The following is a 25,120-nucleotide window of genomic DNA, read 5'->3' as shown; positions in this document are numbered from 1 at the left end:
ATAGCAAACACTCAATAAGACTCTGGCTCTCACAGGGCTAGTGAGGAAATCAGGGTTTCTCACAAGGGCACCTATTTGGGGGAAAGGATATGTCAGCTCCTTCTAAACGGTATGGCCCCACCATCGACTTCTTGCTCTCTATGGATCTGATTCCTGCCTGATGACAAATAAAAATCGCAGGTTCTGAAGTTAACCTACAAATCAGGTGGACACAAAATACATGTCCACGTGCTTTATTTTCCATAATTCATTTTAATTTCTGATTTAGGAAACGCGCCCCCCCCCCCCCCCCCCGCCGCTTCTTCTAGTATCAGTTCTTCGGGATGTGCAATCGCTGAAGCCATGCTCCCTCCCTGGGTCTTCTCCAGGGCCAGGGCGGGGCACACCCAATGAGGTCCTTAGCTGCTCATCAGCCTACACAATTGACCTCGCCATCCTTCCCAGCCTCCCTCGATTCAGAGTGATCAACAGGATTATATTATAACTGGAAACTTCTATACATACAAAGACACCAAAACCAAACTAAAAGGAAGTGACAAAACAGTACAGTGGTCTGTCAAAAATTAAACATAGAATTACCATTTGATTTAGCAATTCCACCTGTGGGTAGAAACAAAAAATTTGAGGGACTGACGCTGAAGCTGAAGCTCCAGTACTCTGGTCACTTGATGCAAAGAGCCAGCTCGTTGGAAAAGACTGATGCTGGGAAAGATTGAGGGCAGGAGGAGAAGAGGATGACAGAGGATGAGATGATTGGATGGCATCACCACTCAATGGAAATGAGTTTGAGCAAGCTCTGGGAGATAGTGAAGGACAGGGAAGCCTGGCATGCTGCAGTCCATGGGGTCACAAAGAGACAGATATGACTTAGTGACTGAACAACAACCCGGAGTTCAGTGGTTAAGACTGTGCTTTCACTGCAGGGGCCATGGCTTTGATCCCTGGTTGGGGTACTAAGATCCCACATCCCATATGCCAGGTGGCATGGCCAAAACAAACAAATATTTGAAAGCAGGGACTCAGAGACCTACTTGTACACCTGTGCTCACCAGCAGCATTATTTACAGGAAACAAACCAAGTGTCTGTCGACAGTTGACAGATAAACAAATTAGGGTCCATCCATACAATGGAATGTTATTCAATCTTTAAAAAGGAAGGAGATTCTGACACCCACTGCAACACGGATGAAGACTTAGGACATGATGCTTGGTGAAATCAGCCAGACACAAAAGGACAAACACTGTCTGGTTCCACTCACAGGAGGTCCCTGGAGGAGTCAGATCCTCAGAGACAGGAAGTAGATGGTGGGGGCCTGGGGCTGGGAGAGAGGGAGGGAGAGATGGTATTTAATAACGGCCCCTCCCTGCCCTCACTTCCCACTCTCTACCTTGTTCTCTCCCCTCCAGCCACCCAGCCTCCTCAGTGTTTATTATTATTGTCATTGTTAAAAGCTCATCTATTTATTTTATTGTGGTAAAATATGAATAACATAAAATTTACCATTGTAACCACTTTCAGTGGCATTAAGTACATTCACCTTGTTGGGCAACCATCCCCACCATCATCTCCAGAACTTTCTCATCTTCCCAAACAGAAACTCTGTCCCCATGAAACACTCATTCCTCATCCCCCTGCCACAGCCCCTGGCTCCACCATCTACTTCCTGTCTCTATGGATCTGATTCCTGCAGGGACCTCCTGTGAGTGAAATCAGACAGTGTGTGTTCTTCTGTGTCTGGCTTATTTTATTGAATATAATGTTCTCAAGGTTCATCCCTGTTGTAGCTGGTGTCAGAATCTCCTTCCTTTTTAAGGCTGAAAAATATTTCATTGGATGGATGGACCACAATTCATTTATTCATCATCTGTCTGGGGACACTTGGGTTGCTTCCCCCTTTTGGCTACTGTGAATCATGCTATGAACATGGGTGTAAAAGTATCTGTTTGAGTTCCTGCTTTCAATTATTTGGGGTATGTATCCTCACTGTTCCTTTTTTTTTTTTTTTTTTTTCTTTACATAAAATTTTACTTCTTTTTTTGGCTGTGCTGGGGCTTGGTTGCTGCGTGTGCTTTCCTCCAGTTGCAGCAAGTACGGGACACCTTCTGGTTGTTGCTCGGACTTCTCACGGCGGTGGTTTCTCTTAATGTGGAGCACGGGCTCTAGGGTGCGCGGACTTTAGTAGTGGCAGCTCGTGGGCGCTAGAGCACAGGCTCGACAGTTGAGACGCACAGGCTCAGTCGCTCCACGGCATGTGGGGTCTTCCTGAATCAGGGATTGAACCTGCGTCTCCTGCATTGGCAGGAGGATTCTTTACCACGGAGCCACCAGGTAAGCCCCTCACTGTTTTTTGAACATACCAGGAACAATCCCACCTCAGGACCTTTGCACTGGCTGAGCCCTCTGCCCGGAGTGACCTCTCCCAGATCTTTGCACGTCTGACTCCTTCTCATCTAACTCTGGCAGCCTCAGGCTGACCCGGCCTTTGCTCACCGTGAGGACACTGGCAACCTGGCCGCTCAGAGAAACCACCACAGCTCTCCACCCAGAGAAATCTTGCTCTGAATGGAACAACTCCTATTTTATCAAGCTCCTCTGTGTACATGTTTGAATCCTACCACATCCCTGCTCTGGAGCCCAGACACAGTCATGAGGAAAACATGAGAAACATTTCAGTGGATGACAGTCATGAGCACAATAATACACAATGTTAACTGACAATTATGGAACAGTCCTTGGGTATCACATTCTACTTTGTGCTGGGCAGGTGGCTAAGAGCTTTGTGTGTGACATTTTATTGAATCTGGAGAGGTGGGTATAGTAATTGCACCCATTTTACAGATGAGGAAACTGAGGCCCAGCCGGGGGAAAACACTTGCCCAAAATGACATTACCAGGACTCAGACTCAGGTCTGTTTGCTCCCAGCTTCATGGTCCCTAAGGAACATAAAATTCTGGGCAGATCCACACGTGGTGGGTTATAAGGCCTGGGAGAGGGTGACGGCGTCACTCTGGCCACCTCTGTATCATCTGCAGTGAGTAACTTTCACCCCATTAGATCTCCCAGCTTCTACATCCATCATTTGATTTTTCTTTTCATCACGGTGCCATTGAACTGTCTGGGCTGGGTGGTTAATATCTTTAAACAATTTTTTTACTTATTTATTTGGCTGTGCCGGATGTTAGTTGTGGCATGTGGGATTTTTTTTTTTTTTTTTTTAATTTTTTGGGTGACTGTGCTGGGTCTTCATTGCTGTGAGGATTTTTCTCTAGTTGCAATGAGCACGGGCTTCTCATTGCAGTGACTTTTCTTATTGTGGAGCATGGGCTCTATGGCAGATGGACTTCAGTAGTTGCAGCTAACGGGCTCTAGAGAGCAGGATGAATAGTGTGCACATGGGTTTAGTTGCTCCACGGCATGTGGGATCTTCCTGGACCGGGAACTGAACCCGTGCCTTCTGCATTGGCAGGTAGATTCTTTACCGGTGAGCCACCAGGGAAGTCCACATGTGGAATTTTTAGTTGCAGCATATGAACTCTTAGTTGCGCTATGTGGGATCTAGTTCCCTGACCAGGGATTGAACTTGGGCCCCCTGCACTGAGAGTGTGGATTCGTAGCCACTGGACGACCAGGGAAGTCCCCAGGTGGTTAATATCTTGCACCATCCAGGACTTGGTACAGAGCATCTCCTAGCAGGATGCCTTGCTGCTGTTTGTAACAATGATGCTTTTGTGTGACATCATCCACATGGACTCAGTCAACCCACTGGGGCAGGCACCATGGATATCCCCATTTTACAGATGAGAAGAATGAGGCTTAGCAAGGGGAAGTCTCTTGCTCCAGGTCCTGCAGGAAGATTTGAGTCTGGACAGTCAGACTCTGGTCCCCAAGACTGTACCACCTGGCTTTGTTCCTGGCTGCGTGGTGGCATTTTGCTTTATTATTTCCCGAGTGCCCCGTTAATTGTCTGAACAAAGCGATTACCACATTTTTTATATATGGCCCAATGTCTAATTGTCCAGACCATGGAACCAGTGACTCAAAACCTCCCTCCCTAATTGTCTTTCCTGCACAATTAGTACCTTGTTATATATGGTTCTGTGGTCACCTGCATTTCTGCAGTCTACCAGCCTTGCTGCTAATCATCTGAGCTCTGTAATTAATGCCCTATACTAGACTGTCTTCTCTTCTCTGTGTAGTTGGAGCCATACTCATTTCTGGGGTGAGGGTTGGCAGTGCTCAGAAGAGAAAAAGGCAGCCCCTGCCCACAGGAAAGTCATTGTCTACTTGGAAAGGCAACAAGCAAATGCAGAATTTGCTATCTGCCTGTGGAGCTACAAACTCTGGTTGTAGAGTGGTAAATAGATCAAAGGTTCCCTCTGATGGAGGAAGGGCAATGGAGATTGGGTCATGCAGGATGCATAGGAGTTTTTGAGGTGGAAGGGAATTCCAAGCAGAAGGAATAGCATGTGCAAAGGTTTAGATGTTGAAAGAGCTGGGAATCTGTGGAGGGAGGCGGTGAGAATAGTGAAACAGGCAGGCTTGATCATGGAATTATGGCAGGAGAGAATTTAGGAAGAACAAGAAATACTTAACAGGGGTCCTATATGGAGATATTGAAGAGCAGGTTGAGGACTTAGATTTTATCCCCTGGGGATCTATGAAAGGGTTTGAGCAGAAGAGAGATTTGATCAGGTTTAATTTAAAAAAATGTTCTAGTTACTATAAGGAGAATAAATTGGAAGAGAAGAGAAATGGAGGCCATGAGACCAGGAAACAGGTGGCATGGGCTGTTGCCCAGCAGCCTCCTCGGTCCATGGGATTTTCCAGGCATGAATACTGGAGTGGGTTGCCATTTCCTTTTCCAGGGGATCTTCCCAACCCAGGGATTGAACCCAGGTATCCCGCATTGTAGGCAGACGCTTTACTGTCTGAGCTACCAGGGAAGCCTTTCTGTTGTCCAGAGATAAAATTAAGGTGAAATTGAGTGGATCAGAGGCTGTGGGGATGGAATAAGAGAGAGATTTAGAGGCTAGAACGAGCAAGATGTGGAAACTGACAAGTGATGGGTGAGGATGTGGGAGGAAGGGCAGTGGATGCCCAGGTCTTTGATCAAAGGGTATGCAAGGGAGGTTGATGGGGCCATTCCCAAGTAGAGAATAAGAAGGTCTGTAATGAAGATTCCAAGCTCCATTTGAGTCCTACCCGAGGAGGGACATACTGGCCATCCTGGGCTGGAGCACAGAAAGCTGTTCAGGGTTTGGGATCTGATTCGGCAGGAATCTCCAAGCTGTGGAGTAGATGAGTTCACCAAGAGGGAGAGTGGAGATCTGGAAGCAAGAAGCCAGCAATTGCTGTTATAAGCCCCTGAGACTGCAGGGTGGGGACTGTTTGTTACGTGGCACTCTCACAGCCTTAGCCAACTGCTACAAGTCTCCAGAAACAGACTCTGGAGCCCTCCAAGGTCAGGCCCCTTTTGTTAGATGTGGAAACACAGCCCATCTGGAGCCGCTCCATGTACACATCTCAGAAATCCCCAGCTAGACAAGAATCCAGCCTCCTGCAGCTGCTCCCTGAATTAAGAAACTCAAGGGGTTCCAATAGGTTCTGTGGTAAATTACCCATGAAAGTACCAGGGAAAACCTCACTCAGGGGGGCGGAGGGGGAGAAGAAGATCTGTGATGATATATCTTCAGGAGGAGAAAAAAAAAAGATTTGGGAGCTCAGTGGTGGAATGTTCTATAAGAACCTTTTAAAAGCAAACACAGGAGACATGAGCAGTTTTTAAAATGACAGACAATACAATGGAAGATAATATATTTAAAACCCATATCAACTGTTAACAGACCATAAAAATACAGCTACATTAATCTGAGCTGTCTGTCACGGGCCCTCTGAGCAGCTGTGTGATTTTATAGTTTCGCTCCTGGAGGTTTCCTTGACACTTTCACAAATACATCTCAATTTATTTAGATAAGGACAATAGAAATATTGCACTTTTTTTTTTTCTTCCTTCCTTCCCCTCTTCTTCCTCCACCGCCTCCCTGAACAGCTGAGAGATCTGACAGAGCCGGCCTAGCAGAGCTTTTTCAAATTAAAAAAAAAAAAAATTTCTTTTTTTTTTTAACTTGGAGAAAAGTTCCTATCGAGAGTTCTAGGACCCCAGAGTTTCAGGGTTGTGGGGAAAGGCCAAGCTGGTGCCTTTGTCTGCAGGCAAATGCCTTACCTTCTCTGAGGTCTGTTGGTAAAGATCCTGCACACACCTGCTCCTCCTCCCCACACCTGGACATATCCACATTTACCATCACCACCACCTCCACCATTACAGTGGCTACTCACCTCCTACCTCTCATCTCCTCTCCCCTGGTTCACTAGTACCTATTACAAAGGTCCCCTTGCTCTTTTGCCTACCTGCCAGGCACGATCCTGCCCCATAGCCTTTACACTTGTTGTTCCCTCCATCTTGAAGGACCTCTCCTCATACTTCCCATAGCTGGCTCTTCTTCCTGTTTCAGTTTAATGCCACCTCCTCCCAGAAGCTCTCCCTGACTACCCCCAGCTAAAGAAGCTTCCTTGTCCTTTCTTTCACATCAGATCATGTTCTGTCTCCCTCCCAGGACTTACATTCCTTGAAAATAGCTTATATGCCCATTCATTCGTTTATTGCCTGTCTCCTACACCAGACTGAGCTCCCTGAGGTCAGGGGTCAATCAGTTGGTTGTTTGGTTTACTTTCGTTGGTCTGTTTTAGCCCTGATACCTTCCTGGTGCTTGGAACAGGGCTTGGTATACAGTAGGTGCTCAATACATACTTGTTGAGGGATTGAATGAAACGGGAAGTGAATAGGCCACTCTGGGTTGGGAATGGTGGAGCAACGTCTTAGAGGTAGAATTTGCCATCGGAAGGTGTGAGCCCCAAACATCTGGAATGGGACCCCAGTTTTCCCTTCTTCCAGGAAGTGGTTCATCTGACGGTTTAAGACAGCAAGCCCAGGGACTTCCCTAGTAGTCCAGTGGCTAAAACTCCAAGCTTCTAATGCAGGGGGCCCAGTTTTCATCCCTAGTCAGGAAAACTAGATCTTGTATGCCACAAGGAAGACCAAAGATCTTGTGGGCCACAACTAAGGCCTGGTGCAGCCAAAAAAAACCCCAAACCCCAAATCAAGCACCATGCCAACCACTCTGAGTTCTGCTGCCCACAAACCCCCTCCCAATGAGTGCTGGCGACACCATCCTGGTCAAACAAGGGTCCTCCTCTTAGGCTCCCCCACCACCACCTCCCCTGGTGGCTCAGGTGATAAAGAACTTGCCTGCAATTCAGGAGACATGGGTTCAATCCCTGGGTCAGGAAGATCCCCTGGAGGAGGGAATGGCAACCCAATCCAGTATTCTTGGCTGGAGAATCCCATGGACAGAAGAGCCTGGCGGGATACAGTCCATGGGGTCACAAAGAGCCAGACACAACTGAGCAACTAACAGTAACACACCTCCTCCCCCATCCGAGGCATCCTAGATGTCGTCACTGCTGCAGATGAAACCCACTTGATGCAGGGGAAGGCCCGGCACAGATGTCCCCAGGATGGAACATCTGGGCCGCATATTGCAGCAGCTGGCAGGAGCTGGGACACCACCAGGCTCGATGACATCGCTGGGAGGCTAGGTAGCCCTGAGTCGCCTCTGGGTCCCACCATCTGTCTGCAGCCAAAACCTGTCTGATGATTTCTCTGGGCTGCAGAGGAAAGGGTCTCAGAGCTGACTGCCATGCCTAATTCTTTCATCCCCTTCCTCCTCATTTCCTTCCATCAGTGAATGATAGTCACTCAGTCGTGTCCAACTCTTTGCGACCCCATGGACTGTAGGCTCCCAGGCTCTTCTGTCCATGGAATTCTCCAGCCAAGAAGACTGGAGTGGGGAGCCATTTCCTTCTCCAGGGGATCTTTCTGACCCAGGGGTTGAACCCGGGTCTCCTGCACTGCAGGCAGATTCTTTACCATCTGAGCTACCAGGGAATCTTAAGTCCGGGACATTATCTCCAAATGATAACCTGAATCCAAGCACATCACTCCATCCCACTCCTTCTGCCTCTGCCGAGGCCCAGCCACCATAATCATTCATCTGGACCAGTGCAGTAGCATCCCTGTGGTTTAGTCCCAGCTCTCTCCCTGCCCTTGTCTCCTCTTACTCTGTGCCAGCCACACCAGCCTCCCTGCTGGGCTCAGAACACACCAAGCATGGTCTGGCCTCAAAGTCTTTGCCCATGCTGTTTCCTCTGCCTGGAACATTCTTCTCAGATCTCCCCATGGCCAGCTCCTCCTCATCCTCCAAGTCTTTGCTCAAATATCACCTCCTCCAAGAAGCCCTCCTGATTTCCCTTGCCTAGTCAATCTTAGTTAGGTTAGGCTGCTACAACAGAGTGCTATAGACTGGGTGCTCATAAACAAGACATTTACTTCTCACAGTTCTGGAAGCTGGCAGTCCAAGATCAAGAGGCAGGCAGAGAGACTTCGCTGATGGTCCAGTGGCTAAGACTCTGTGCTCCCAATGCAGGGGGTCCGGGTTCAATCCCTGGTCAGGGAACTAGATCACACATGCTGCAACTAAGAGTTCGCATGCCACAACTAAAGATTCTGCATGCTGCAACTAAGGAATCTGCATGCCACAATGAAGATTGAAGATACCCTGTGCCGCAACTAAGACTCGGTGCAGTCAAACAAATAAATATTTAAAAAAAAAAAAGACACTAGCAGATTTGGTGCCTGCATGAGGATGTGCTTCCTATTCCATAAAAATAGTCATCTTCTCACTGTCCTCACATGGCAGAAAGGGTAAGGGGGTGCACTGGGGTCTCGTGTATAAGGGCGTGTGTGCGTGTTAAGTCGCTTCAGTGGTGTCCAGCTCTTTGTGACCCTATGGACTGCAGCCCACCAGGCTCCTCTGTCCATTGGATTCTCCAGGCAAGAATACTGGAGTGGGTTGCCATTTCCTCCAGGTGATCTTCCTGACCCAGGGATCGAACCCTGTCTCCTATGTCTCCTGCACTGGCAGGCAAGTTCTTTGCCACTAGTGCCACTTGGGAAGCCCAGTATAAGGGCACTAATCTCATTCACAAGGACTCCACCCTCATGACCTAAGCACCTCCCAGAGGCCCCACCTCCTCCTACCATCACATTAGGAATTAGGTTTCAACATATGAGTTTGGACAGGACACGGACATACAGCCTATAGCAATCTGCCCGTCCTCCCTGACCCTCCATCTTTTCCACGTTCCTCTCATTCCATGGGTTACCTGCCTTCTACCCAGTACTCACCTCTCTTTGCCTGGCAAACTCCTGCTTATGCTCTGAGCCCTAGTTCCTTCCAATCTCCCAGCCCCCTGGGTTCCCTCTCCTTGACCCTGAAGGGCCGGGCGAGTCTGTGTCCAGCTCTGCATCCCTGCCATCCTGGGGTCCCTTGGGGACATCTCAGCACAGGGCTGGACACACAGGGGCTATCATAAAGCATCTGCTGCCCTGTTGCTTTTCTTCCTCAGACCCCTCTTGGCCTGGGTGTCCTTCTAGAATTTCCACGGATCAGGAGTCTGGCTACAGAGTCTGTTTGAAAGGGATGCAATGGCTGGGGGTCGGGGACCGTCTTGAGTGGGGGTTTGCACAGCGCACCCACTTCTTAAACGTGAGTTTTCAGTTTCCTTGGGGGTGGCTCCACGGTCCCTGATGGAGATTTTAGAAGGGTCTGAAGCCCCACAAAGCACCCTTTGGCAGTGCCCATCTTCCCCTCTGGCTACCCAATGTTCCAGACCCCTCTTGGCATCTCTCTTTTAGTCTCAGACCCCTGCCCCATCACCAATGGTAGATGGCACCTCGGGACATCCAATCACATTATCAGAGGCACTAAAGAGCCTAGTGGTGAAACCTATCGACCCTGGAGCCAGGTGGCCTGAGTTCAAATCCCAGGTTTCCACTTGTACTCATTCTGTGTGACGTTGGGAAAAGTATTTGCCCTCTCTGAGCCTCAGTTTCCCCATCTCTAAAATGGGGGTAATGACATCTACCTCTTAACTTGTTAGAAGGATTAACTGAGTGTCTATGCTGTTTATTTCTGGACTCTTAGTTCCCCAACCAGGGACTGAATCTGAGCCCCCTGCAGCGGAAGCATGGAGTCTTAACCACTCGACCCCCAGGGAAGTCTCTGTGCTATTTATTCTAAAACAGAGCTGGGCGCATGGGAATTGTCCTAAGAAGTGCTAGTTGCTGTTATTATTAGTATTATTTTATTTCTTTTTAAAAAAATTTTTTTATTTCTCAAATCCCCCAGGGCCCAGTGTCAGCCATGATCTCCCCTGCTCCTGGGTACAGGGTCCTGGCTCTCAGCCCCTGCTCTCTGCAGAGCAGCCACCTGTGCCGAGAGAAGATTCTAGAAGAAGGGGGAGGGGCTGCCTGGGGGCTCTTCTCTCACGTTTGCAGAGCAAGCTCAGCGCGCGCTGACTTTGAACAGAGGTTTTTCTTGGGGACTTTGGGGGTCTAGCAGGGAGCGGCTGAAGGTCCCTGCCCCACCCAGGTGGCTCCTGATATCCTCAGCAGCCCCAGAGATGAGTGAGTTATAAATCAACATCTCACAGGGGACAGCCGCTTCGCGAGCCTGGGGACCTCAAAGAAATGCAGCTCTAGGCCCTAGCAGTGACCCTGGGGGTGACCTTTGCCTGCAGGCTCATCCAACCAATGAGAAAGCCCGCTACGGGTGCTTGGAAACCGTTTCCATGACACCCAGGAGCCGCGGTCCCTGGAAGGGCCTGGTCCGAGGGTGAGGGGCTGGCGGGTGGGGGTGCAAGGGGGGGGGGGTTGAGGAATGCTTGCAGATAACCATGGCAACGCCAGCAGCTGCGGGAGGCAGGCCCAGCTGGCACGGAGGCGCCTGCCCGCTGGATCCCAGTGCTGCCACCGCCCCCAGGGCCCTCCTCCTGGCACGAGCAGGGACACTGAGGTCCAGAGACACCTGTCACCCACTCTAGGGTGCCTTTTGGAGATGGAAATTGCACTCTGCCTGTGTCAGCATGAGGGGCCTCATAGGAAAGGGTGGGGCTCTGGAAGGCAGAGCAGAGACCCTGCAGGCTTGGCCAGGGGCAATCTGGGAGGGCTTTCTGAAAGAGGTGAGCATTTCCCAAGCATCACTGATAATGGTTGTTGCCACATCAGTACACACCTGTTCCACTATTGATTTGATATCTGCCTTCCACTGACTCATGTCTTCTCAAGTAAGTGTATTTAAAAACAATCTCTGCTTCCCTCCTGCAAATGGAAAGCTGCTTGCACCTGCCCAAATACAAGGTGGGTGGCCGAACACACTGGATGGAAACAAAACACAGTTATTCCATCTAGTGAGGAGGAGTGGAGGAGGAGTTGCTGCCTGCTCAAGGCTGGGAGCCCGCAGCCTGCCCTCACTTTGTTTACAAGAGTATGCATGAGAGAAAAGGGTTAAAGAAATAAAAAACCAGTTCATGGCCACATGAACTCTTCCTTGAAGTGCACTGACCTTCCATAGTTGTGGCATGAGCAGGCTTCTCCAGTTACAGCACATGGGCTCCAGAGCATGCAGCTTCAGTACGTGCAGCGTGCCAGCTCTCTAGTTGTGGCATGCAGTTGTAGTTGCCCCACTGCATCTGGGATCTCAATTCTCCAATCAGGGATCGAACCCATGTCCTCTGCACTGGAAGGCAGATTGTTAACCACTGGACCACCAAGGAAGTCCCTCTTGTCCTACTCTTATATCTAGGTTGTGATGTGAGACAGACAATAAAATAAAATTAATACAATTATTATTCTTTTCACAAGAGAACATGTACTGGCTTCTGTACCTGAAAAGTCCAAAGTTCTCTTCTCTCAGGTATGGCTAGATCCAGGCACTGAGATAATGATACTGATGCTATTTTTAAAACATACACCTTTGAGGCATAATTGACATGCAATATGGCCAACACAAACACATTTGTGATGGGTTATGACATATGTCTATGTCCATGACACCATTACCATAATAAAAATAATAAATTTCATCCCCCAAAGTTTCCTTGTGTCCTTTTATAATGTTGGCCCAACACAAGAAGGAAGGCTGGCACTGGGATAGGGCATGGAGTTTGAGAGATGAAACCTGTTGCCTTGGCTGTGTTTTGGTTGTGAGCAATGGAAATTAAACAGTTCTGGGGGAAAAACACAGCTTCCCTGATGGTTCAGTTGGTAAAGAATCCAACTGCAATGCAGGAGACCCTGGTTCAATTCCTGGGTCAGGAAGATCTGCTGGAGAAGGGATAGACTACCCACTCCAGTATTCTTGGTCTTCCCTTGTGGCTCAGTTGGTAAAGAATCCGCCCTCAATGTGGGAGACCTGGGTTCATTCCCTGGGTTGGGAAGATCCCCAGGAGAAGGGAAAGGCTGCCCACTCCAGTATTCTGGCCTAGAGAATTCCATGGACTGTATAGTTCATGGGGGTGCAAAAAGTTGGACATGACAGCAATTTTCACTTTTACTTTCGGGGGGGCGGTGCGGAAGACCATACAAACAGATTCTAGCAACTGAAAATTCCAGGGTGCAGCTTCAGGCATAGCTGGATCAAGAAGTTGAGCTGATGTTATTGGAGGTCTATTTCAGTGTCTCAGTTTGACTTTCCTCTGGGTGAGCTTCATTCACAGGCTCCCATTCATAGAGTCAAAAGATTCCCCAAACTCCAGGCTTATTTCTCTTCCCAGTCAGCCTGGCAAGCAGAAATGAAAACCCTCTTGCCTAAGGGTTCCAGCGAAGACCATGGCTAATTTTGATTGGCTTGACTCAAGTCACATGGCCACCTCTGAACCAATCACTGTGGCTGAAGGATGTGACAGTCCCACTAACCAGCTCAGGGTCACCGTAGACCAAGAAATACATTGGGGTGGGTTCAGACTGGGAGTGAGGAGCAGGCTCCCCCAACCCTGAAGCAGAGCCAGAATTTGTCACTGGCCAATGCAGGGGATACGGGTTTGATCCATGGTTTGGGAAGATTCCACATGCCATGAGACAACTAAGCCTGTGCATCATGACTACTGAGCCCAAGAAGCCACAACTGCTGAAGCCTGAGAGCCCTAGAGCCTGTGCTCCACAAGAGAAGCCACTGCGATGAGAAGCCTGTGCACGGCAGCAAAGAGTAGCCCCCGTTCACCACAACTAGAGAAAGCCTGCTGCAGCAACAAAAACCCAGTGCAGCCAAAAATAAATCTTAATAAATAAATTAATTTCACTACAACAGGCTGTGTGATGTTAGGAAAATGGCTTGCTCTCTCTGATCCGTTTCCTATCTATAAAAAGAAACCTATGGGGAGGCCATGATTGAGTCCTTCAATTGTGGGGCTGCAAGGTTTCTGGAATACCCAGGAGCCTGGAGAGGACTCTCCTTCCCTCCCACATCTCTCCTGGGACTCCAAGGATTGCTGAATCCTTACTATAAGCCAGGCCTGATAACACAGATCCACAGCAAGGGCCACCCCAGTCTCAGCCCATCCTAGAGTAAGATTCATAGACAACATAACTGACCAACACATGTAATTTCAAAAAACATAATTTGCTGGTCATAATATAAAGGAGAAATAAAAAGAAAGTTCTTTTCCATAAAATTCTATGTATTTCAATATGTCAATGCTCCAGCACAACCATGATAAAAGACTCGACAAAGCCGACAGAAGCCTCCACCTGATGCGCCCCCATCATTGCTTCTCTGCACCAGGGCAGTTACCTCCACCTTGGTCCCCAGGCTCCCCCCTTGGCTCCCCACAGTCTGTCTTCCCTGCAGCCACCAGAGGAGCCCTGTGAGCACCTCAGTCAGGTACCTCCCCATCTCCTCTGCCCACAGCCCTCCAGGGCTCCCACCTCCCTTGGGGTAAAAGCCCAAGTCCTCCCCTGAACTTCCAAAACTGTGGCTCTGCCTGTCACCTCCCTGCCCTCCCCTCCTCCCTCTCTCCCCCTCGCTCACTCTGCTCCAGCCACGTGGGCTTCCTCATTGTTCCACCAACACACCAGGCCCAGTCCTGCCCCAGGGCCTTTGCACAGGCTGTGCCATCAATCTGGCCAGCTTTTCTCCCAGACATTCCTAGGTTTGATTTCTCCTCACCCCTGAAGTCTCGGCTCAAATGTCACTTTTTTTCCACCTCCTCCTTGACCTTCAGTTAAATGCTCCCCAGCCTCCCTCTTTCACTCCCTATCACATCCCCCCTTTGCTTATCTTCTCTGAATAAGGCTTTCTGACTTTTCTTTAATTCTGTTAATTCTTTGTTGTCCCATCCCAGGAGCCCTACAATAGCACCTGCAGTCTTCAATAAATGAATTCATTTAGTGAGTGTTTAAATGAGTCCATCATCTCATGCCCATTTTCTGGATGAGGAACCTGAGGCAGGAAGAGGTGAGTTTGCCTGGAGGGAGAACCAGGCTTGAGACACTTCAAACTAACAAATCTCAACTCTGATGCTGAAACCCTGATGTTCCCCAAGGACCCAGATCATGAGTAGAGAGGAGGGGAGAGCGACAGTGAAAGAGTTAAACATTCACCACCACCCATCCCCCCAACGTCAGTCACCAGGCCTGGGTCACTTTGTGCCGAATTCACACATCCACACACGGTTTCTGGCTCCTTTGGCTCACCCGTCCCACCCCCTGGGGGAAGCATATTCGTCTCCATGGCAACCGTGTCTCTCCCGTCTGACTGGGGCTGAGTGACAGCACTGGGCCAGATGAAGTCACTCGCCACCCACACAGGGGAGATAGGAGCTGGCCCAGAAGTGCCAAGAGCAGGGACAGACTCAGAGGTCCACTTCACCCACCAGCAGACCGGAGCTGGGGGAACAAACCTGTCTGCAGCCTACCATTCCACCATCACAGCTCCGTGTCTTGGTGTCTTAAACACTTTGGTGGCCCTGGGGCTTCAGAGAGAGCTCAGATCTAAGGTGTGCAGGCTCGAGCGCCCTGGAGAGACTGCATCTGATCCATCTTTGTAACTCCTACTCCTGGCACTGAGACTGGCACACAGTAGGTGCTCAATAAATGCTTGAGAAGGAAAGGAGGGGGAAACAGAGGAAGGGGATTGTTGGCCAGAGCCCTTAAGTTCTCACCTAACTGTCTAGATTTCTTCCAGGATTTGTTCCTATCAGCCAGCACTTCTCTTATCAGTTAACCTTTTAGTTATCAGCTCACACCTTAGTTATCAGCGAACACTTTAGTGATCAGCTAACACTTCAGCTATTATCTGTGTCAGAAACATTCAGGGAAGGCTGAAGAATGGGCAACTGAGCCTCAGAAAAGAGGTTTTGTGTTTTTTTTTTCCCCTCAAAGCCCTTCCTCCCCTCCCCACCAATTCCCAGCAGGGAGAGAGAGTTGATTGGTTTTGCAGGAAGCTAGGGAAGGGAAGTTCTGAAACCAAAGCTTCCACTCCAGTATTCTTATCTGGGAAATCCCATAGACAGAGTAGCCTGGTGGGCTATAGTCCCTGGGGCTGCAGAGAGTTGGACATGACTTAATGACTAAATAACCACCACCACTGTCTTTACAATTGGAAGGAAAAAAATCAAACAACAACAACAAAGGGTGAAAAATGTGGGCTCGGTTCTTAAGGAAGGATTTTCATACCAGTGGAACTATCCAAAACCTGGATGGGCTGCCTTAAGCAGTAATGAGGTCCCCATCACAGGAGCTAATCAAGGTGAGCTAGGGAATCATGCTTAGGAAGACATAGAGGGAATCAGAGGCAGAAGATTCCAAGAGTGCTGTCTTTTTGATTCTAAGATTTGGTGACAGTCCTAAGATTCTGTGCCTAAGATTCAGCAGTAAACCCCAAGTTTCCACAATGATAGAGGTCTGGGCAGTCATTCTGGAATCTTCTGATTCACCATACAATTCATTGATTCCACAAACAACAACTGGCCACATGCTGTGAGCCAGGCCTTGTTCTAGGAGTGGGGGACAGAGCAGGGACCAAAAACAGTCAGTACCTGGCAGTCTTGGGTGGAGACAGGCAAGAAACAGCTAAACTAATGAATTATAATCTTTCCAGCCAATAAATTCACAGTGGGAAAAAAACAGATCAGGGAGGAGGGGCTCTGGAATTAACCGGTGGAGGGAAATACTAGCGAATACGGTGATGGTGACACTTGAGCTGAGACCTGAAAAAGATGAAGGCAAGAACCTTCATGTGAACAAAGAGTGTTCCAAACAGAAGAAACAGCAAGGACAAAGAACCTGAGGCATGAACATACTCAGCATGTTTGAAAAACAACAAGGAAATGATGGAGGAGAGTTGGAGGTGAGGTAGATGCACCTGAGGAGGTGCCATCTGAGCTGAAAAGAAGCTATGCCTCCAAAAACCAGGGGCTTTCCAAATACAGTGGACAGCATATGCAACGGTCCTGGGAAATGAATGAGCTTGAAGAGAGAGAAGGAAAGAAAAGGACACACAAACACAAGCAGAGACAGAGAGGCTGTGAAACAGAAAGACAGATGGAGAAACTGGGGCAGAGACACACAGAGAAGAGTCTTCCCTTGATAGGTGTTCTGGGTTGGATTTCATTCTTCCCAAGTTCATATGTTGAAGGTCATAACCCCCAGACCTCACAATGTAATCTTATTTGGAAATAGATTAAGGTGAGGTTATACTGGTGAATCGGATTGCCTTGCCTGGAGAAATATCAACATCAGATATGCAGATGATACCACTCAAATGGTAAAGAGTGAAGAGGAACTAAAAAGCCTCTTGATGATGGTGAAAGAGGAGAGTGAAAAGGCTGGTTTAAAACTCAACATTCAAAAAACTAAGATCAAGGCTTCTGGTCCCATCACTTCCTGGCAAATAGATGGGGAAAAGGTGGAAGCAGTGGCAGGTTTTATTTCCTTGGGCTCCAAAATCATTGTGGATGGTTAACTGCAGCCATGAAATTAAAAGCTATGACAAACCTAGACAGCCTATTAGAAAGCAAAGACATCATTTTGCCAACAAAGGCCCACAGAGTCAAAGCAATGGTTTTTCCAGTAGTCATGTATGGATGTGAGAGTTGGACCATAAAGAAGGCTGAGCATGGAAGAACTGATGCTTTCAAATTGTGGTGCTGGGGAAGACTCTTGAGCATTCCTTGGAGAGCAAGAAGATCAAACCAGTCAATCCTAAAGGAAATCAACCCTGAAGATTCATTGGAAGGACTGATGCTAAAGCTAAAGCTCAATCCTTTGGCCATCTGATGCAAAGAGCCAACTTATTGGAAAAGACCCTGATGCTGGGAATGATTGAAGGTAAAAGGAGAGGAGGGTGACAGAGGATGAGATGGTTAGATACCATTACTGACTCAATGCAATGCATTTGAACAAACTCCAGGTAATAATGAAGGACAGAGAAGTTTGGCGTGCCACAGTCCATAGGGTCACAAAGAGTCAGACACGATTTAGTGACTGAACAATAACAACGTACTGGTGAAGAGTGGGTCCCTAATTCAATATGATTGGTGTCCTTATAAAAGAGAGACGTTTGGATGGTCATGCATACAAGGAGAAAGCTTTGTGAAGATGAAGACAGTCACCTACAAGCCAAGGAGAGAGGCATGGGACACATCCTTCCCTCAGGGCTCTCACAAGGGCCCAAGCCAGCCAACACCTTAATCTCAGATTTACAGTGCCCAGAAATGCGACAATACCTGTCGTCTGTTTAAGCCCCCAGTCTGTGGCAATTTGTTACAGCAGCCACTGGAAATGTACTCTGGGTGAGCCAATGAGTTAACAAATGACTGCATTTGGAAAGTCAGGGACTGTTCTGCAAAGCTTGATTCTGCCTTGGTCAACCTCACTCAGACTGGAGAGAATTTCCAGTTCAGGAGTTCAAATCTCATGCTTGTGTCTCCAGGATTTGATAGGTCTAAAGATGACCTATTATGCCCAGAACCTTTCTTTAAAAAAAAAAATTATTTATTTGGCTGGTTCAGGTCTTAGTTGCAACATGTAGGATCTTTGCTGCGTCATGTGGGATCTTTCATCACAGCACACGGACTCTCTAGTTGGGGTGCGCAGGACTAGTTTCTCTGCAGCATGTGGGATCCTAGTTCTCTGACCAGGGATCGATCCAGTATTCCCTGCATTGCAGGGTGGATTCCTAATCACTGGACCACCAGGGAAGTCCCTGTTCAGAACCTTTCTATGATTCATTGCACAGCATCTTCCCCGTGGACCCCCTTTCTAAACTAGGAACTGGTTTTTTTTTTTTTTTTAACAGAAGAGGAAACTGAGGCTCATAGAGGGCACTGTGGTAGCAACTTAGTAATACAAATATGTTCCCAGGAACTTTTGCTGTGGTCCTCTTCTCCTGGCATACCCCTTCATTCATCTAAGTAGTCTTTAAAACATTATTGAAAAAATTGTTTTCTGTGTAGAAATTTTGCATTTCTTTTGCTAGAGATATACCTAGATATTTGATATTTTTGATAATATAATGATGGGATATTAAAAAAAAATGTATCCTTTGCTTCTCCCTGGGTTGAGAAGATCCCCTGGATAAGAAAATGGCAATCCACTCTGGTACTCTTGCCTGGAAAATCCCATGGATGGAGGAGCCCGGTAGCCACCGTCAATGGGGTCACAAGGAGCTGGCCACCACTGAGCAACTTTATTCACTCACTCACTCCTCTCCTGGTGTAATCCTCTTCCCTTGCTTCAGATGAATAGAATACCACAAAAACAATGGATGTCGTTTTCAGGGTTGGGTTATAAAAAAAACTGTGGCATTCATCTTCCTGGACTCTCTCTACTGACTCTTTCTGTTTTGAAGATGCAACCCACCATAGTAGGGAGATACCAGTGGCAAGTAACTGAGAGTGTCCTCCAGCCAATAGCCAGCAAGGAACTGAGGCTCTCCTCCTAACAACCTATAAGGAACTGAATAACGCTGACAACCATCGGAGCTTGGAAGTGGATCCTGCCCCCATCAAACATTCAGATGAGACATCATCCCTAACTGATACTTTGTCACAGCCTGAAGCACTGGACCCTGTTCAGCCATGCCCAGATTTCTGATCCACAGAAATTGAGGTAGTAAACGTCATTTTAAGCCACAAGGTTTTGGAGAATAATTTGTTATGCAGCAACAGCTAACAAATACAGACAATCCTTTACCTAGGTCACACAGTAGGAAACAGCAGCAGAATTTGAACCCAGGACTGCACAGAGACATGTCCAGTCCCTTGCTCTCAACAATGACCAACTGACCCCTAGATTTGCTATGTGAGTTGTGCGTTGGACTCCCCCACCCCCCAAAATACATGGTTTCAGGATCCATTTGTGTGAAAATTCCCTTGCTCCTTTTGCTCTCTTTCTGTTCCTCAAATTCACCAAAGTGTTCTCTGACCCCAGGGCATGTGTACTGGCTGTGACCTCTGCTACAGCTTTCTCCCTTTGTCTTGCTCCATGACTGGCTTAGGTCATAGCTCGAATGTCACCTCCTCAGAGACAGCCTCCCCAATTCCCCCCTGCCCTAACTAAAGTCACCTGTTCATCTTTCCCTAGCACACTGGCTCCTTTTATTTTTCCACAGAATTCTCACGAGAAACGATTTCAGGAAAAAAGTAATTGTTTTTGCTGTTTACCAGCTGTCTGCTTCACATGGCAGGAATTTTGGTCTGCTTTAGCCACTGGTGTGCCCCCAATGCCCAGCACAGGGTCAAGCACACAGTAAATGCTGGAATAAGCCAACAGGTGGCTGGTCTGGGACATTGCATACATGCCTTCATAGGTCTGAGACTCAAATTGCCTATCAGTGAAAGGGGGCAACCATCCTCCCCCACAGAGATGACTGCTGACACTGGGAACGGGTGACTGAGAATGCCCGGTGGGGTCACAGACCCCCAGGGCTGTCCTCTCCAGGTCACACGGGCATGCCGCTGTCCATGGTGCTGAGCAGTGCAGGTATGGGCATCTCCTAGTGTAGCTCTTTGAAAAGGCGTCTACATAGTACACACAGTCCGGGGTGTAGAATCTGGGGTGTCAGGAACCCACATGGTTCTTTCACGGAACTCCCACCCCAGCTGCTATCTCAGTGACCTCTTGTGGGAGGAGCCTCTCCCACTGGGGACCCCCATCTCCTAAGCCCCATCTGGCCCCAGCCTTGGTTCTATCAACCTAAGTGACAATTCAGGGGATCCTGAGTTGATAGCAGTAACTTCAACTTCTCAGTCTCTTCCTGACTGTATGCATCTCTGTCTCTCTGTATGTCTGTCTCTATGTTTCTTTCTGTGTTGCTGTGTCTCTCTATCTCTATCTCCTCTATCTACTCATGTCTCTTTTTGTCTCTATCTCTTCCCCTTGCAAACCCCCACATTCTGGAAGCTCTGAACCCTGTAGTGGGCTCAACTTTCTCAAGCTACCTGGGGAAAGGATGTGGAAGAAACAAAGTGAAGACTCCCACCTCTCTCCCTGTCTGCATATCAGTCAATATATGATGCAGAGCATGGGGGCATGAACAGTCATCATCCTGTCCCAGTCCCAACACCACCTCCAGTTACCCTTGTGCCTCAGTATCCATCTATACAGTGATGTGATTGGTGGATGATCTCTCAGCACCTCCCAAGGGCCACTCCCTGCTCACCACATTAAAAAATCTCATTAGTCCCCAAACACCTGGAAGCAGAACATGAGGTGTGTGAATAATTTATTTTGTGAGTCATTTTAATATTTTATAATAATTGTGATGAGCCGTTTGGCTTTGTGGATGTGTTTGGGTGTCATTAAGACAGAGCCAGTGATGGGCACTGCCACTGCAGCATCTCTAAATCAGCCAAGGTGACCTGTCTCCATGGTGGGGCAAATAGTGGGGGAGCCAGGCTAGGGGAAGGAGGCAGTCTTCAGGAATATTGAGGCAGATCAGGTGTCACTAGTGGTTAGTGGGCTCAGCTGTACTGAGACTGCAGCTACAGATCAGCCTCATCTGCTTTTTCCATTCATTCATTCATCCCCTCAAACACTCACTTATTCAAACTCTGCCAGGACTGAATGTTTATATCTTCTCCCATCCCCAATTCATATGTTGAAGCTCTGATCTCCAATGGGATGGCATTGGGAGGTGGAGACTTTGGGAAGTAATTAGGGTTACATGAGGTCCCAAGGGTGGGGCCCCCATAACAGGATTAGTGCCCTTTTAAGAAGGGGAGACTAGGGACTTCCCTGGCAGTCCAGTGGTTGGGAATCTGCCTTCCAGTGCAGGGGACACAGGTTCAATCCCTGGCTGGGCAACTAAACCTGTGAGCTGCAACTACTGAGCCCTCTCACTCTAGGATCCATGTACTGTAACTAAGACCCGACACAACCAAATAAATAAAGGCTGGAGCCTGGGGTTTGCACTAAAAATTCTCAGTTTGCCCATCCTCCTCTCCAAAGTCACTCTCAATTCTTTCTCATCCTTGCTCATGCCTCTGGAGAGGATCATCTGCATAGACATAATCAATGATCTCCCATTGGCCAGATCCTGTTGGGTTTAAGCAATGGGAAGCAGATGTAGGTGATCAGAGAAAGAGACTGGGGTGTTTGTTCTCCCACCTCCTGTTTTGCTGTACTACTGCTGAGCACCTGAGCTCCTTGCAAGCCTATCTCCCACTGGATCCCAGCAACCACATTCTTTCTTCACGCACTCAGACCTACATGTGAGAACAGCTCTCCGTGGTTGCAGCCCCCGATGCTACACTATGCCCTGAGGGTTTCCCATCATCCTGCTTACACCTCTGTAAACAATCCTTTATTAACTGTTCCTTTAACAACACTGAGTGTCTGTCCATTTTCTCCAGGACTGTGAATGATTCAGTTACGGGACATTAAGCATCTGAGTCCTTTTCTATAGGGTTAGAGCCTTATATGGCAAGCCATAAAGTTACTGTAAGCAAGCAGGACCCCACGGGGCCTTCCTGGAAGAGATCCCTCCCACACCATGTCCTCCATCTGCCCCTTGTCTGCAGAGAAACTTTAGCTTCCTAGGCCTTCCCCAAATTCCAAAGCATAAATTTAATGAGAAAAGAGAAAATGTAGAAAGAAAGGAAAACAGTTAAACAAAACAGAAATAAGGATGTGAGTGCTAAGTCATTGCAGTCGTGTCCAACTCTGTATAAGCCTATGGACTATAGCCCTCCAGGCTCCTCTGTCCATAGGGATTCTCCAGGCAAGAATACTGGAGTGGGCTGCCATGCCCTCCTCCAGGGGATCTTCCTGACCCAGGGATCAAACCCACATCTCTTACGTCTCCTGCATTGGCAAGCAGGTTCTTTACCATTAGCACCACTTGGGCCTTAGCCTCCTAGGTCTTCCCCAAGTTCCAAAGCATAAATTTAATCAGAGAAGTGAGAAAATGCAGAAATAAGGGAAAACAGTTAAACAAGACAGAAATATGAATGGTTCAGCTATTAAAGTCAAGGACCTTTAGTTCCCCCTCAAGAGCTATAGACAATATTCTTAGTCAAGTCTTTTGAGCTGTTTTGCAGATACTGAAACCCCCATCAGGTGGAAGAAGTTAACTGCATGCTGCTTACAAGCATGTAGACCCCAGACTGGTTGGAACCAGAAGATTGATGATGTTGACTCCAGATTAGCTCACCAGCAACCAATCAGAAGAATGTCCACCAGCTGATCATACACCCCATAATCCCCCTCCTTCAGCCTGTCTTTAAAAACCTTTCCCTGACAAATTCCTTTGAGGAATTTGAGTCTTTTAAGCACTAGCCGCCTGGACTCCTTGCTTGGTGCCCTGCAGTAAATGCTGCACTTTCCATCACTGCTACCTGGTGTCAACAGATTGGCTTTACTGCATGTGGGCAAGCAGACCCAAGCTTTCATTTGGTAACATTATCAAACAAGAAGCCCCTGGTACAATTGGAATCTTGGGACAGTCCCACAGAATCATAAGCAGTGGTATTTCCAAGTGTGGTTAATAGCCTGGACACTAAACCACAGAAATCCAGGACAATTAGCCCCCAGAAGGAAGGAGTTCTGGAAGACTTTTTACCATGACATCCTCAGGCAGAGGGTGAGATGGCTCTGGTAGCATCACCGACTCAATGGACATGAATTTGAGCAAACTCTGGAAGATCATGGAGGACAGAGGAGGCTGGTGTGCTGCAGACTACAGGGTCACAAAGAGTCAGACACAATTGAGCAACTGAATGACAACTTCAGGTAATGGACAGTGTGATAGAGAGGGGCTGGCGTCCATCCAAAAATCCATGCCCCCACCTCCCGTAGTGTGGAGTTCTGTTCCCACCCCCTACCCACACTGGAAAAGGCAGCCCAGCTGGGGACATCATTCCCAAACACCCTTGCAGTAGGTGTGGCCATATGATCTGACCAATGAGCCACGAGTGGAAGTGATGAGCATTGATCCTGATTGGCAGTCAGTCTTGGTTTTCTATTGCTGCTGTAGCAAATTATCACAAACCCAGTGGCTTAAAACAACACAAAGTTATTATTTCAGGATTCTGGAGTTAGAAGTGTAACAAGCTTCTGAAGGGCTGTGTTCTTTCTGGAAGCTCCAGGGAACAACAGGTTTCCTTGCCTTTTTCCAGCTTCGGCGGGGGCGGGGGGGGCTGCTTCTAATTCTGTGCTCATGGTCCTCCACCACTCTGACCTCTTCTTCTGACTTTGCTTTCTGACCCTCCAGTTTCACTCTTAGAAGGACCCTTGGGATTACGGTAGACCCACCCAGATAATCCAGGATCATTGCCTCATCTCAAGATCTTTAATTACATCTACAAGATCATTTTGCCATGTAGGGTAATATGTTCACAGGTTCTAGGGATTAGGATGTGGCCTTTGAAGGGCCATTATTCAGCCTACAATAGGGTCTTTAAGAAGCAAGTATTCCTTAATGCCATTTGCAGCAGCATGGATGTATGTAGAGATTATTATATTAAGTGAAGTAAGCCAGAAAGACAAAGACAAAGACTGTATGATTAGCACTTATATATGGAATCTAAAGTACAATAAAAAGGACTTCCCTGGTGGCCCAGTGGTTAAGTCTCCACACTTCCATTGCAGGGGACACAGGTTCAATCCCTGGTAGGGGAACTAAGATCCTGCAGGAAGCAGATAAAAAACAGCACAAATGAATGCATATACGAAACAGAAACAGATTCACAAACATAGAGAACAGATCTGTGTTGCCAAGGGGGAAGGGGTGGAGAGGGGTGGGAAGGGAGTGGAAAGGGGGTAGGGGAGGGAATGACTGGCAGTTTGGGATTAAACAGATTCAAATTAGCGTGAATAGGATGGATAAACAAGATGTTACTGTATAGCATAGGGAACTATATTTAATATCCTGTGATAAACCACAATGGAAAACAATATGAAGAAGAATATATGTATATATTTTTTATATATATAAAAATATATAACTGAGTCACATTGCTATACAGCAGAAATTAACACTGTAAATCAACCATACTCCATAATTTTGTTTTTTAAAGCAGGATTTCTTGCCTATACTCTCATTCCCATCTATGAGCTGGAAGAGGTGGTCACTGAAGTCCTGGGAGAGGGCAGAGACCCAGGATAGAAGAAGGTTACAATCCCACCAGCAAAGCATGAGAACCACAACTTCTCTACATATTCTCCAACACTTGCTTTGGCCTCTTTTTTATTCTAGCGAGAATGTGACTATGCTTAGAGACGGGGTCTTGAAAGAGGTAATTAAGGCCAAATGAGGTCACATAGGTGGGCTCTAGTCCAGTATGACTGGTATCCTTTTAAGAGGAAACTGGGACACAGAGACACGCTGAGTAAAGACCATGTGAGGACACAGGGAGAAGGTGACCATCTGCAAGCCAAGGAGAAAGGGCTCAGAGGGAACCAACCCTTCTGACACTTTGATCTTGGACGTACAGCCTCCAGGACTGTGTGAAGATACGTTTCTGTTGCTTGAGCCCCTGGGGTCTCTGGCATTTTGTTATAGCAGCTGAACGAACTCACACAGGTTCCTTATCTCGTCCAGCATCTGGTGGCTGCCAGCATTCCCTGACTTGTGGCTACATCATTCCAATCTCTGCCTTGGTGGTCACATTGCCTTCTCTTCTTCCATAGGTAGTCAAATCTCTACTTCTCTCTTACAAAG

Source organism: Dama dama, chromosome 9 (assembly GCF_033118175.1).
Source record: "Dama dama isolate Ldn47 chromosome 9, ASM3311817v1, whole genome shotgun sequence".
Taxonomy (NCBI): Eukaryota; Metazoa; Chordata; class Mammalia; order Artiodactyla; family Cervidae; genus Dama; species Dama dama.
The sequence above is the reverse complement of the archived record's forward strand: the minus strand, read 5'-3'. Positions refer to the sequence as shown.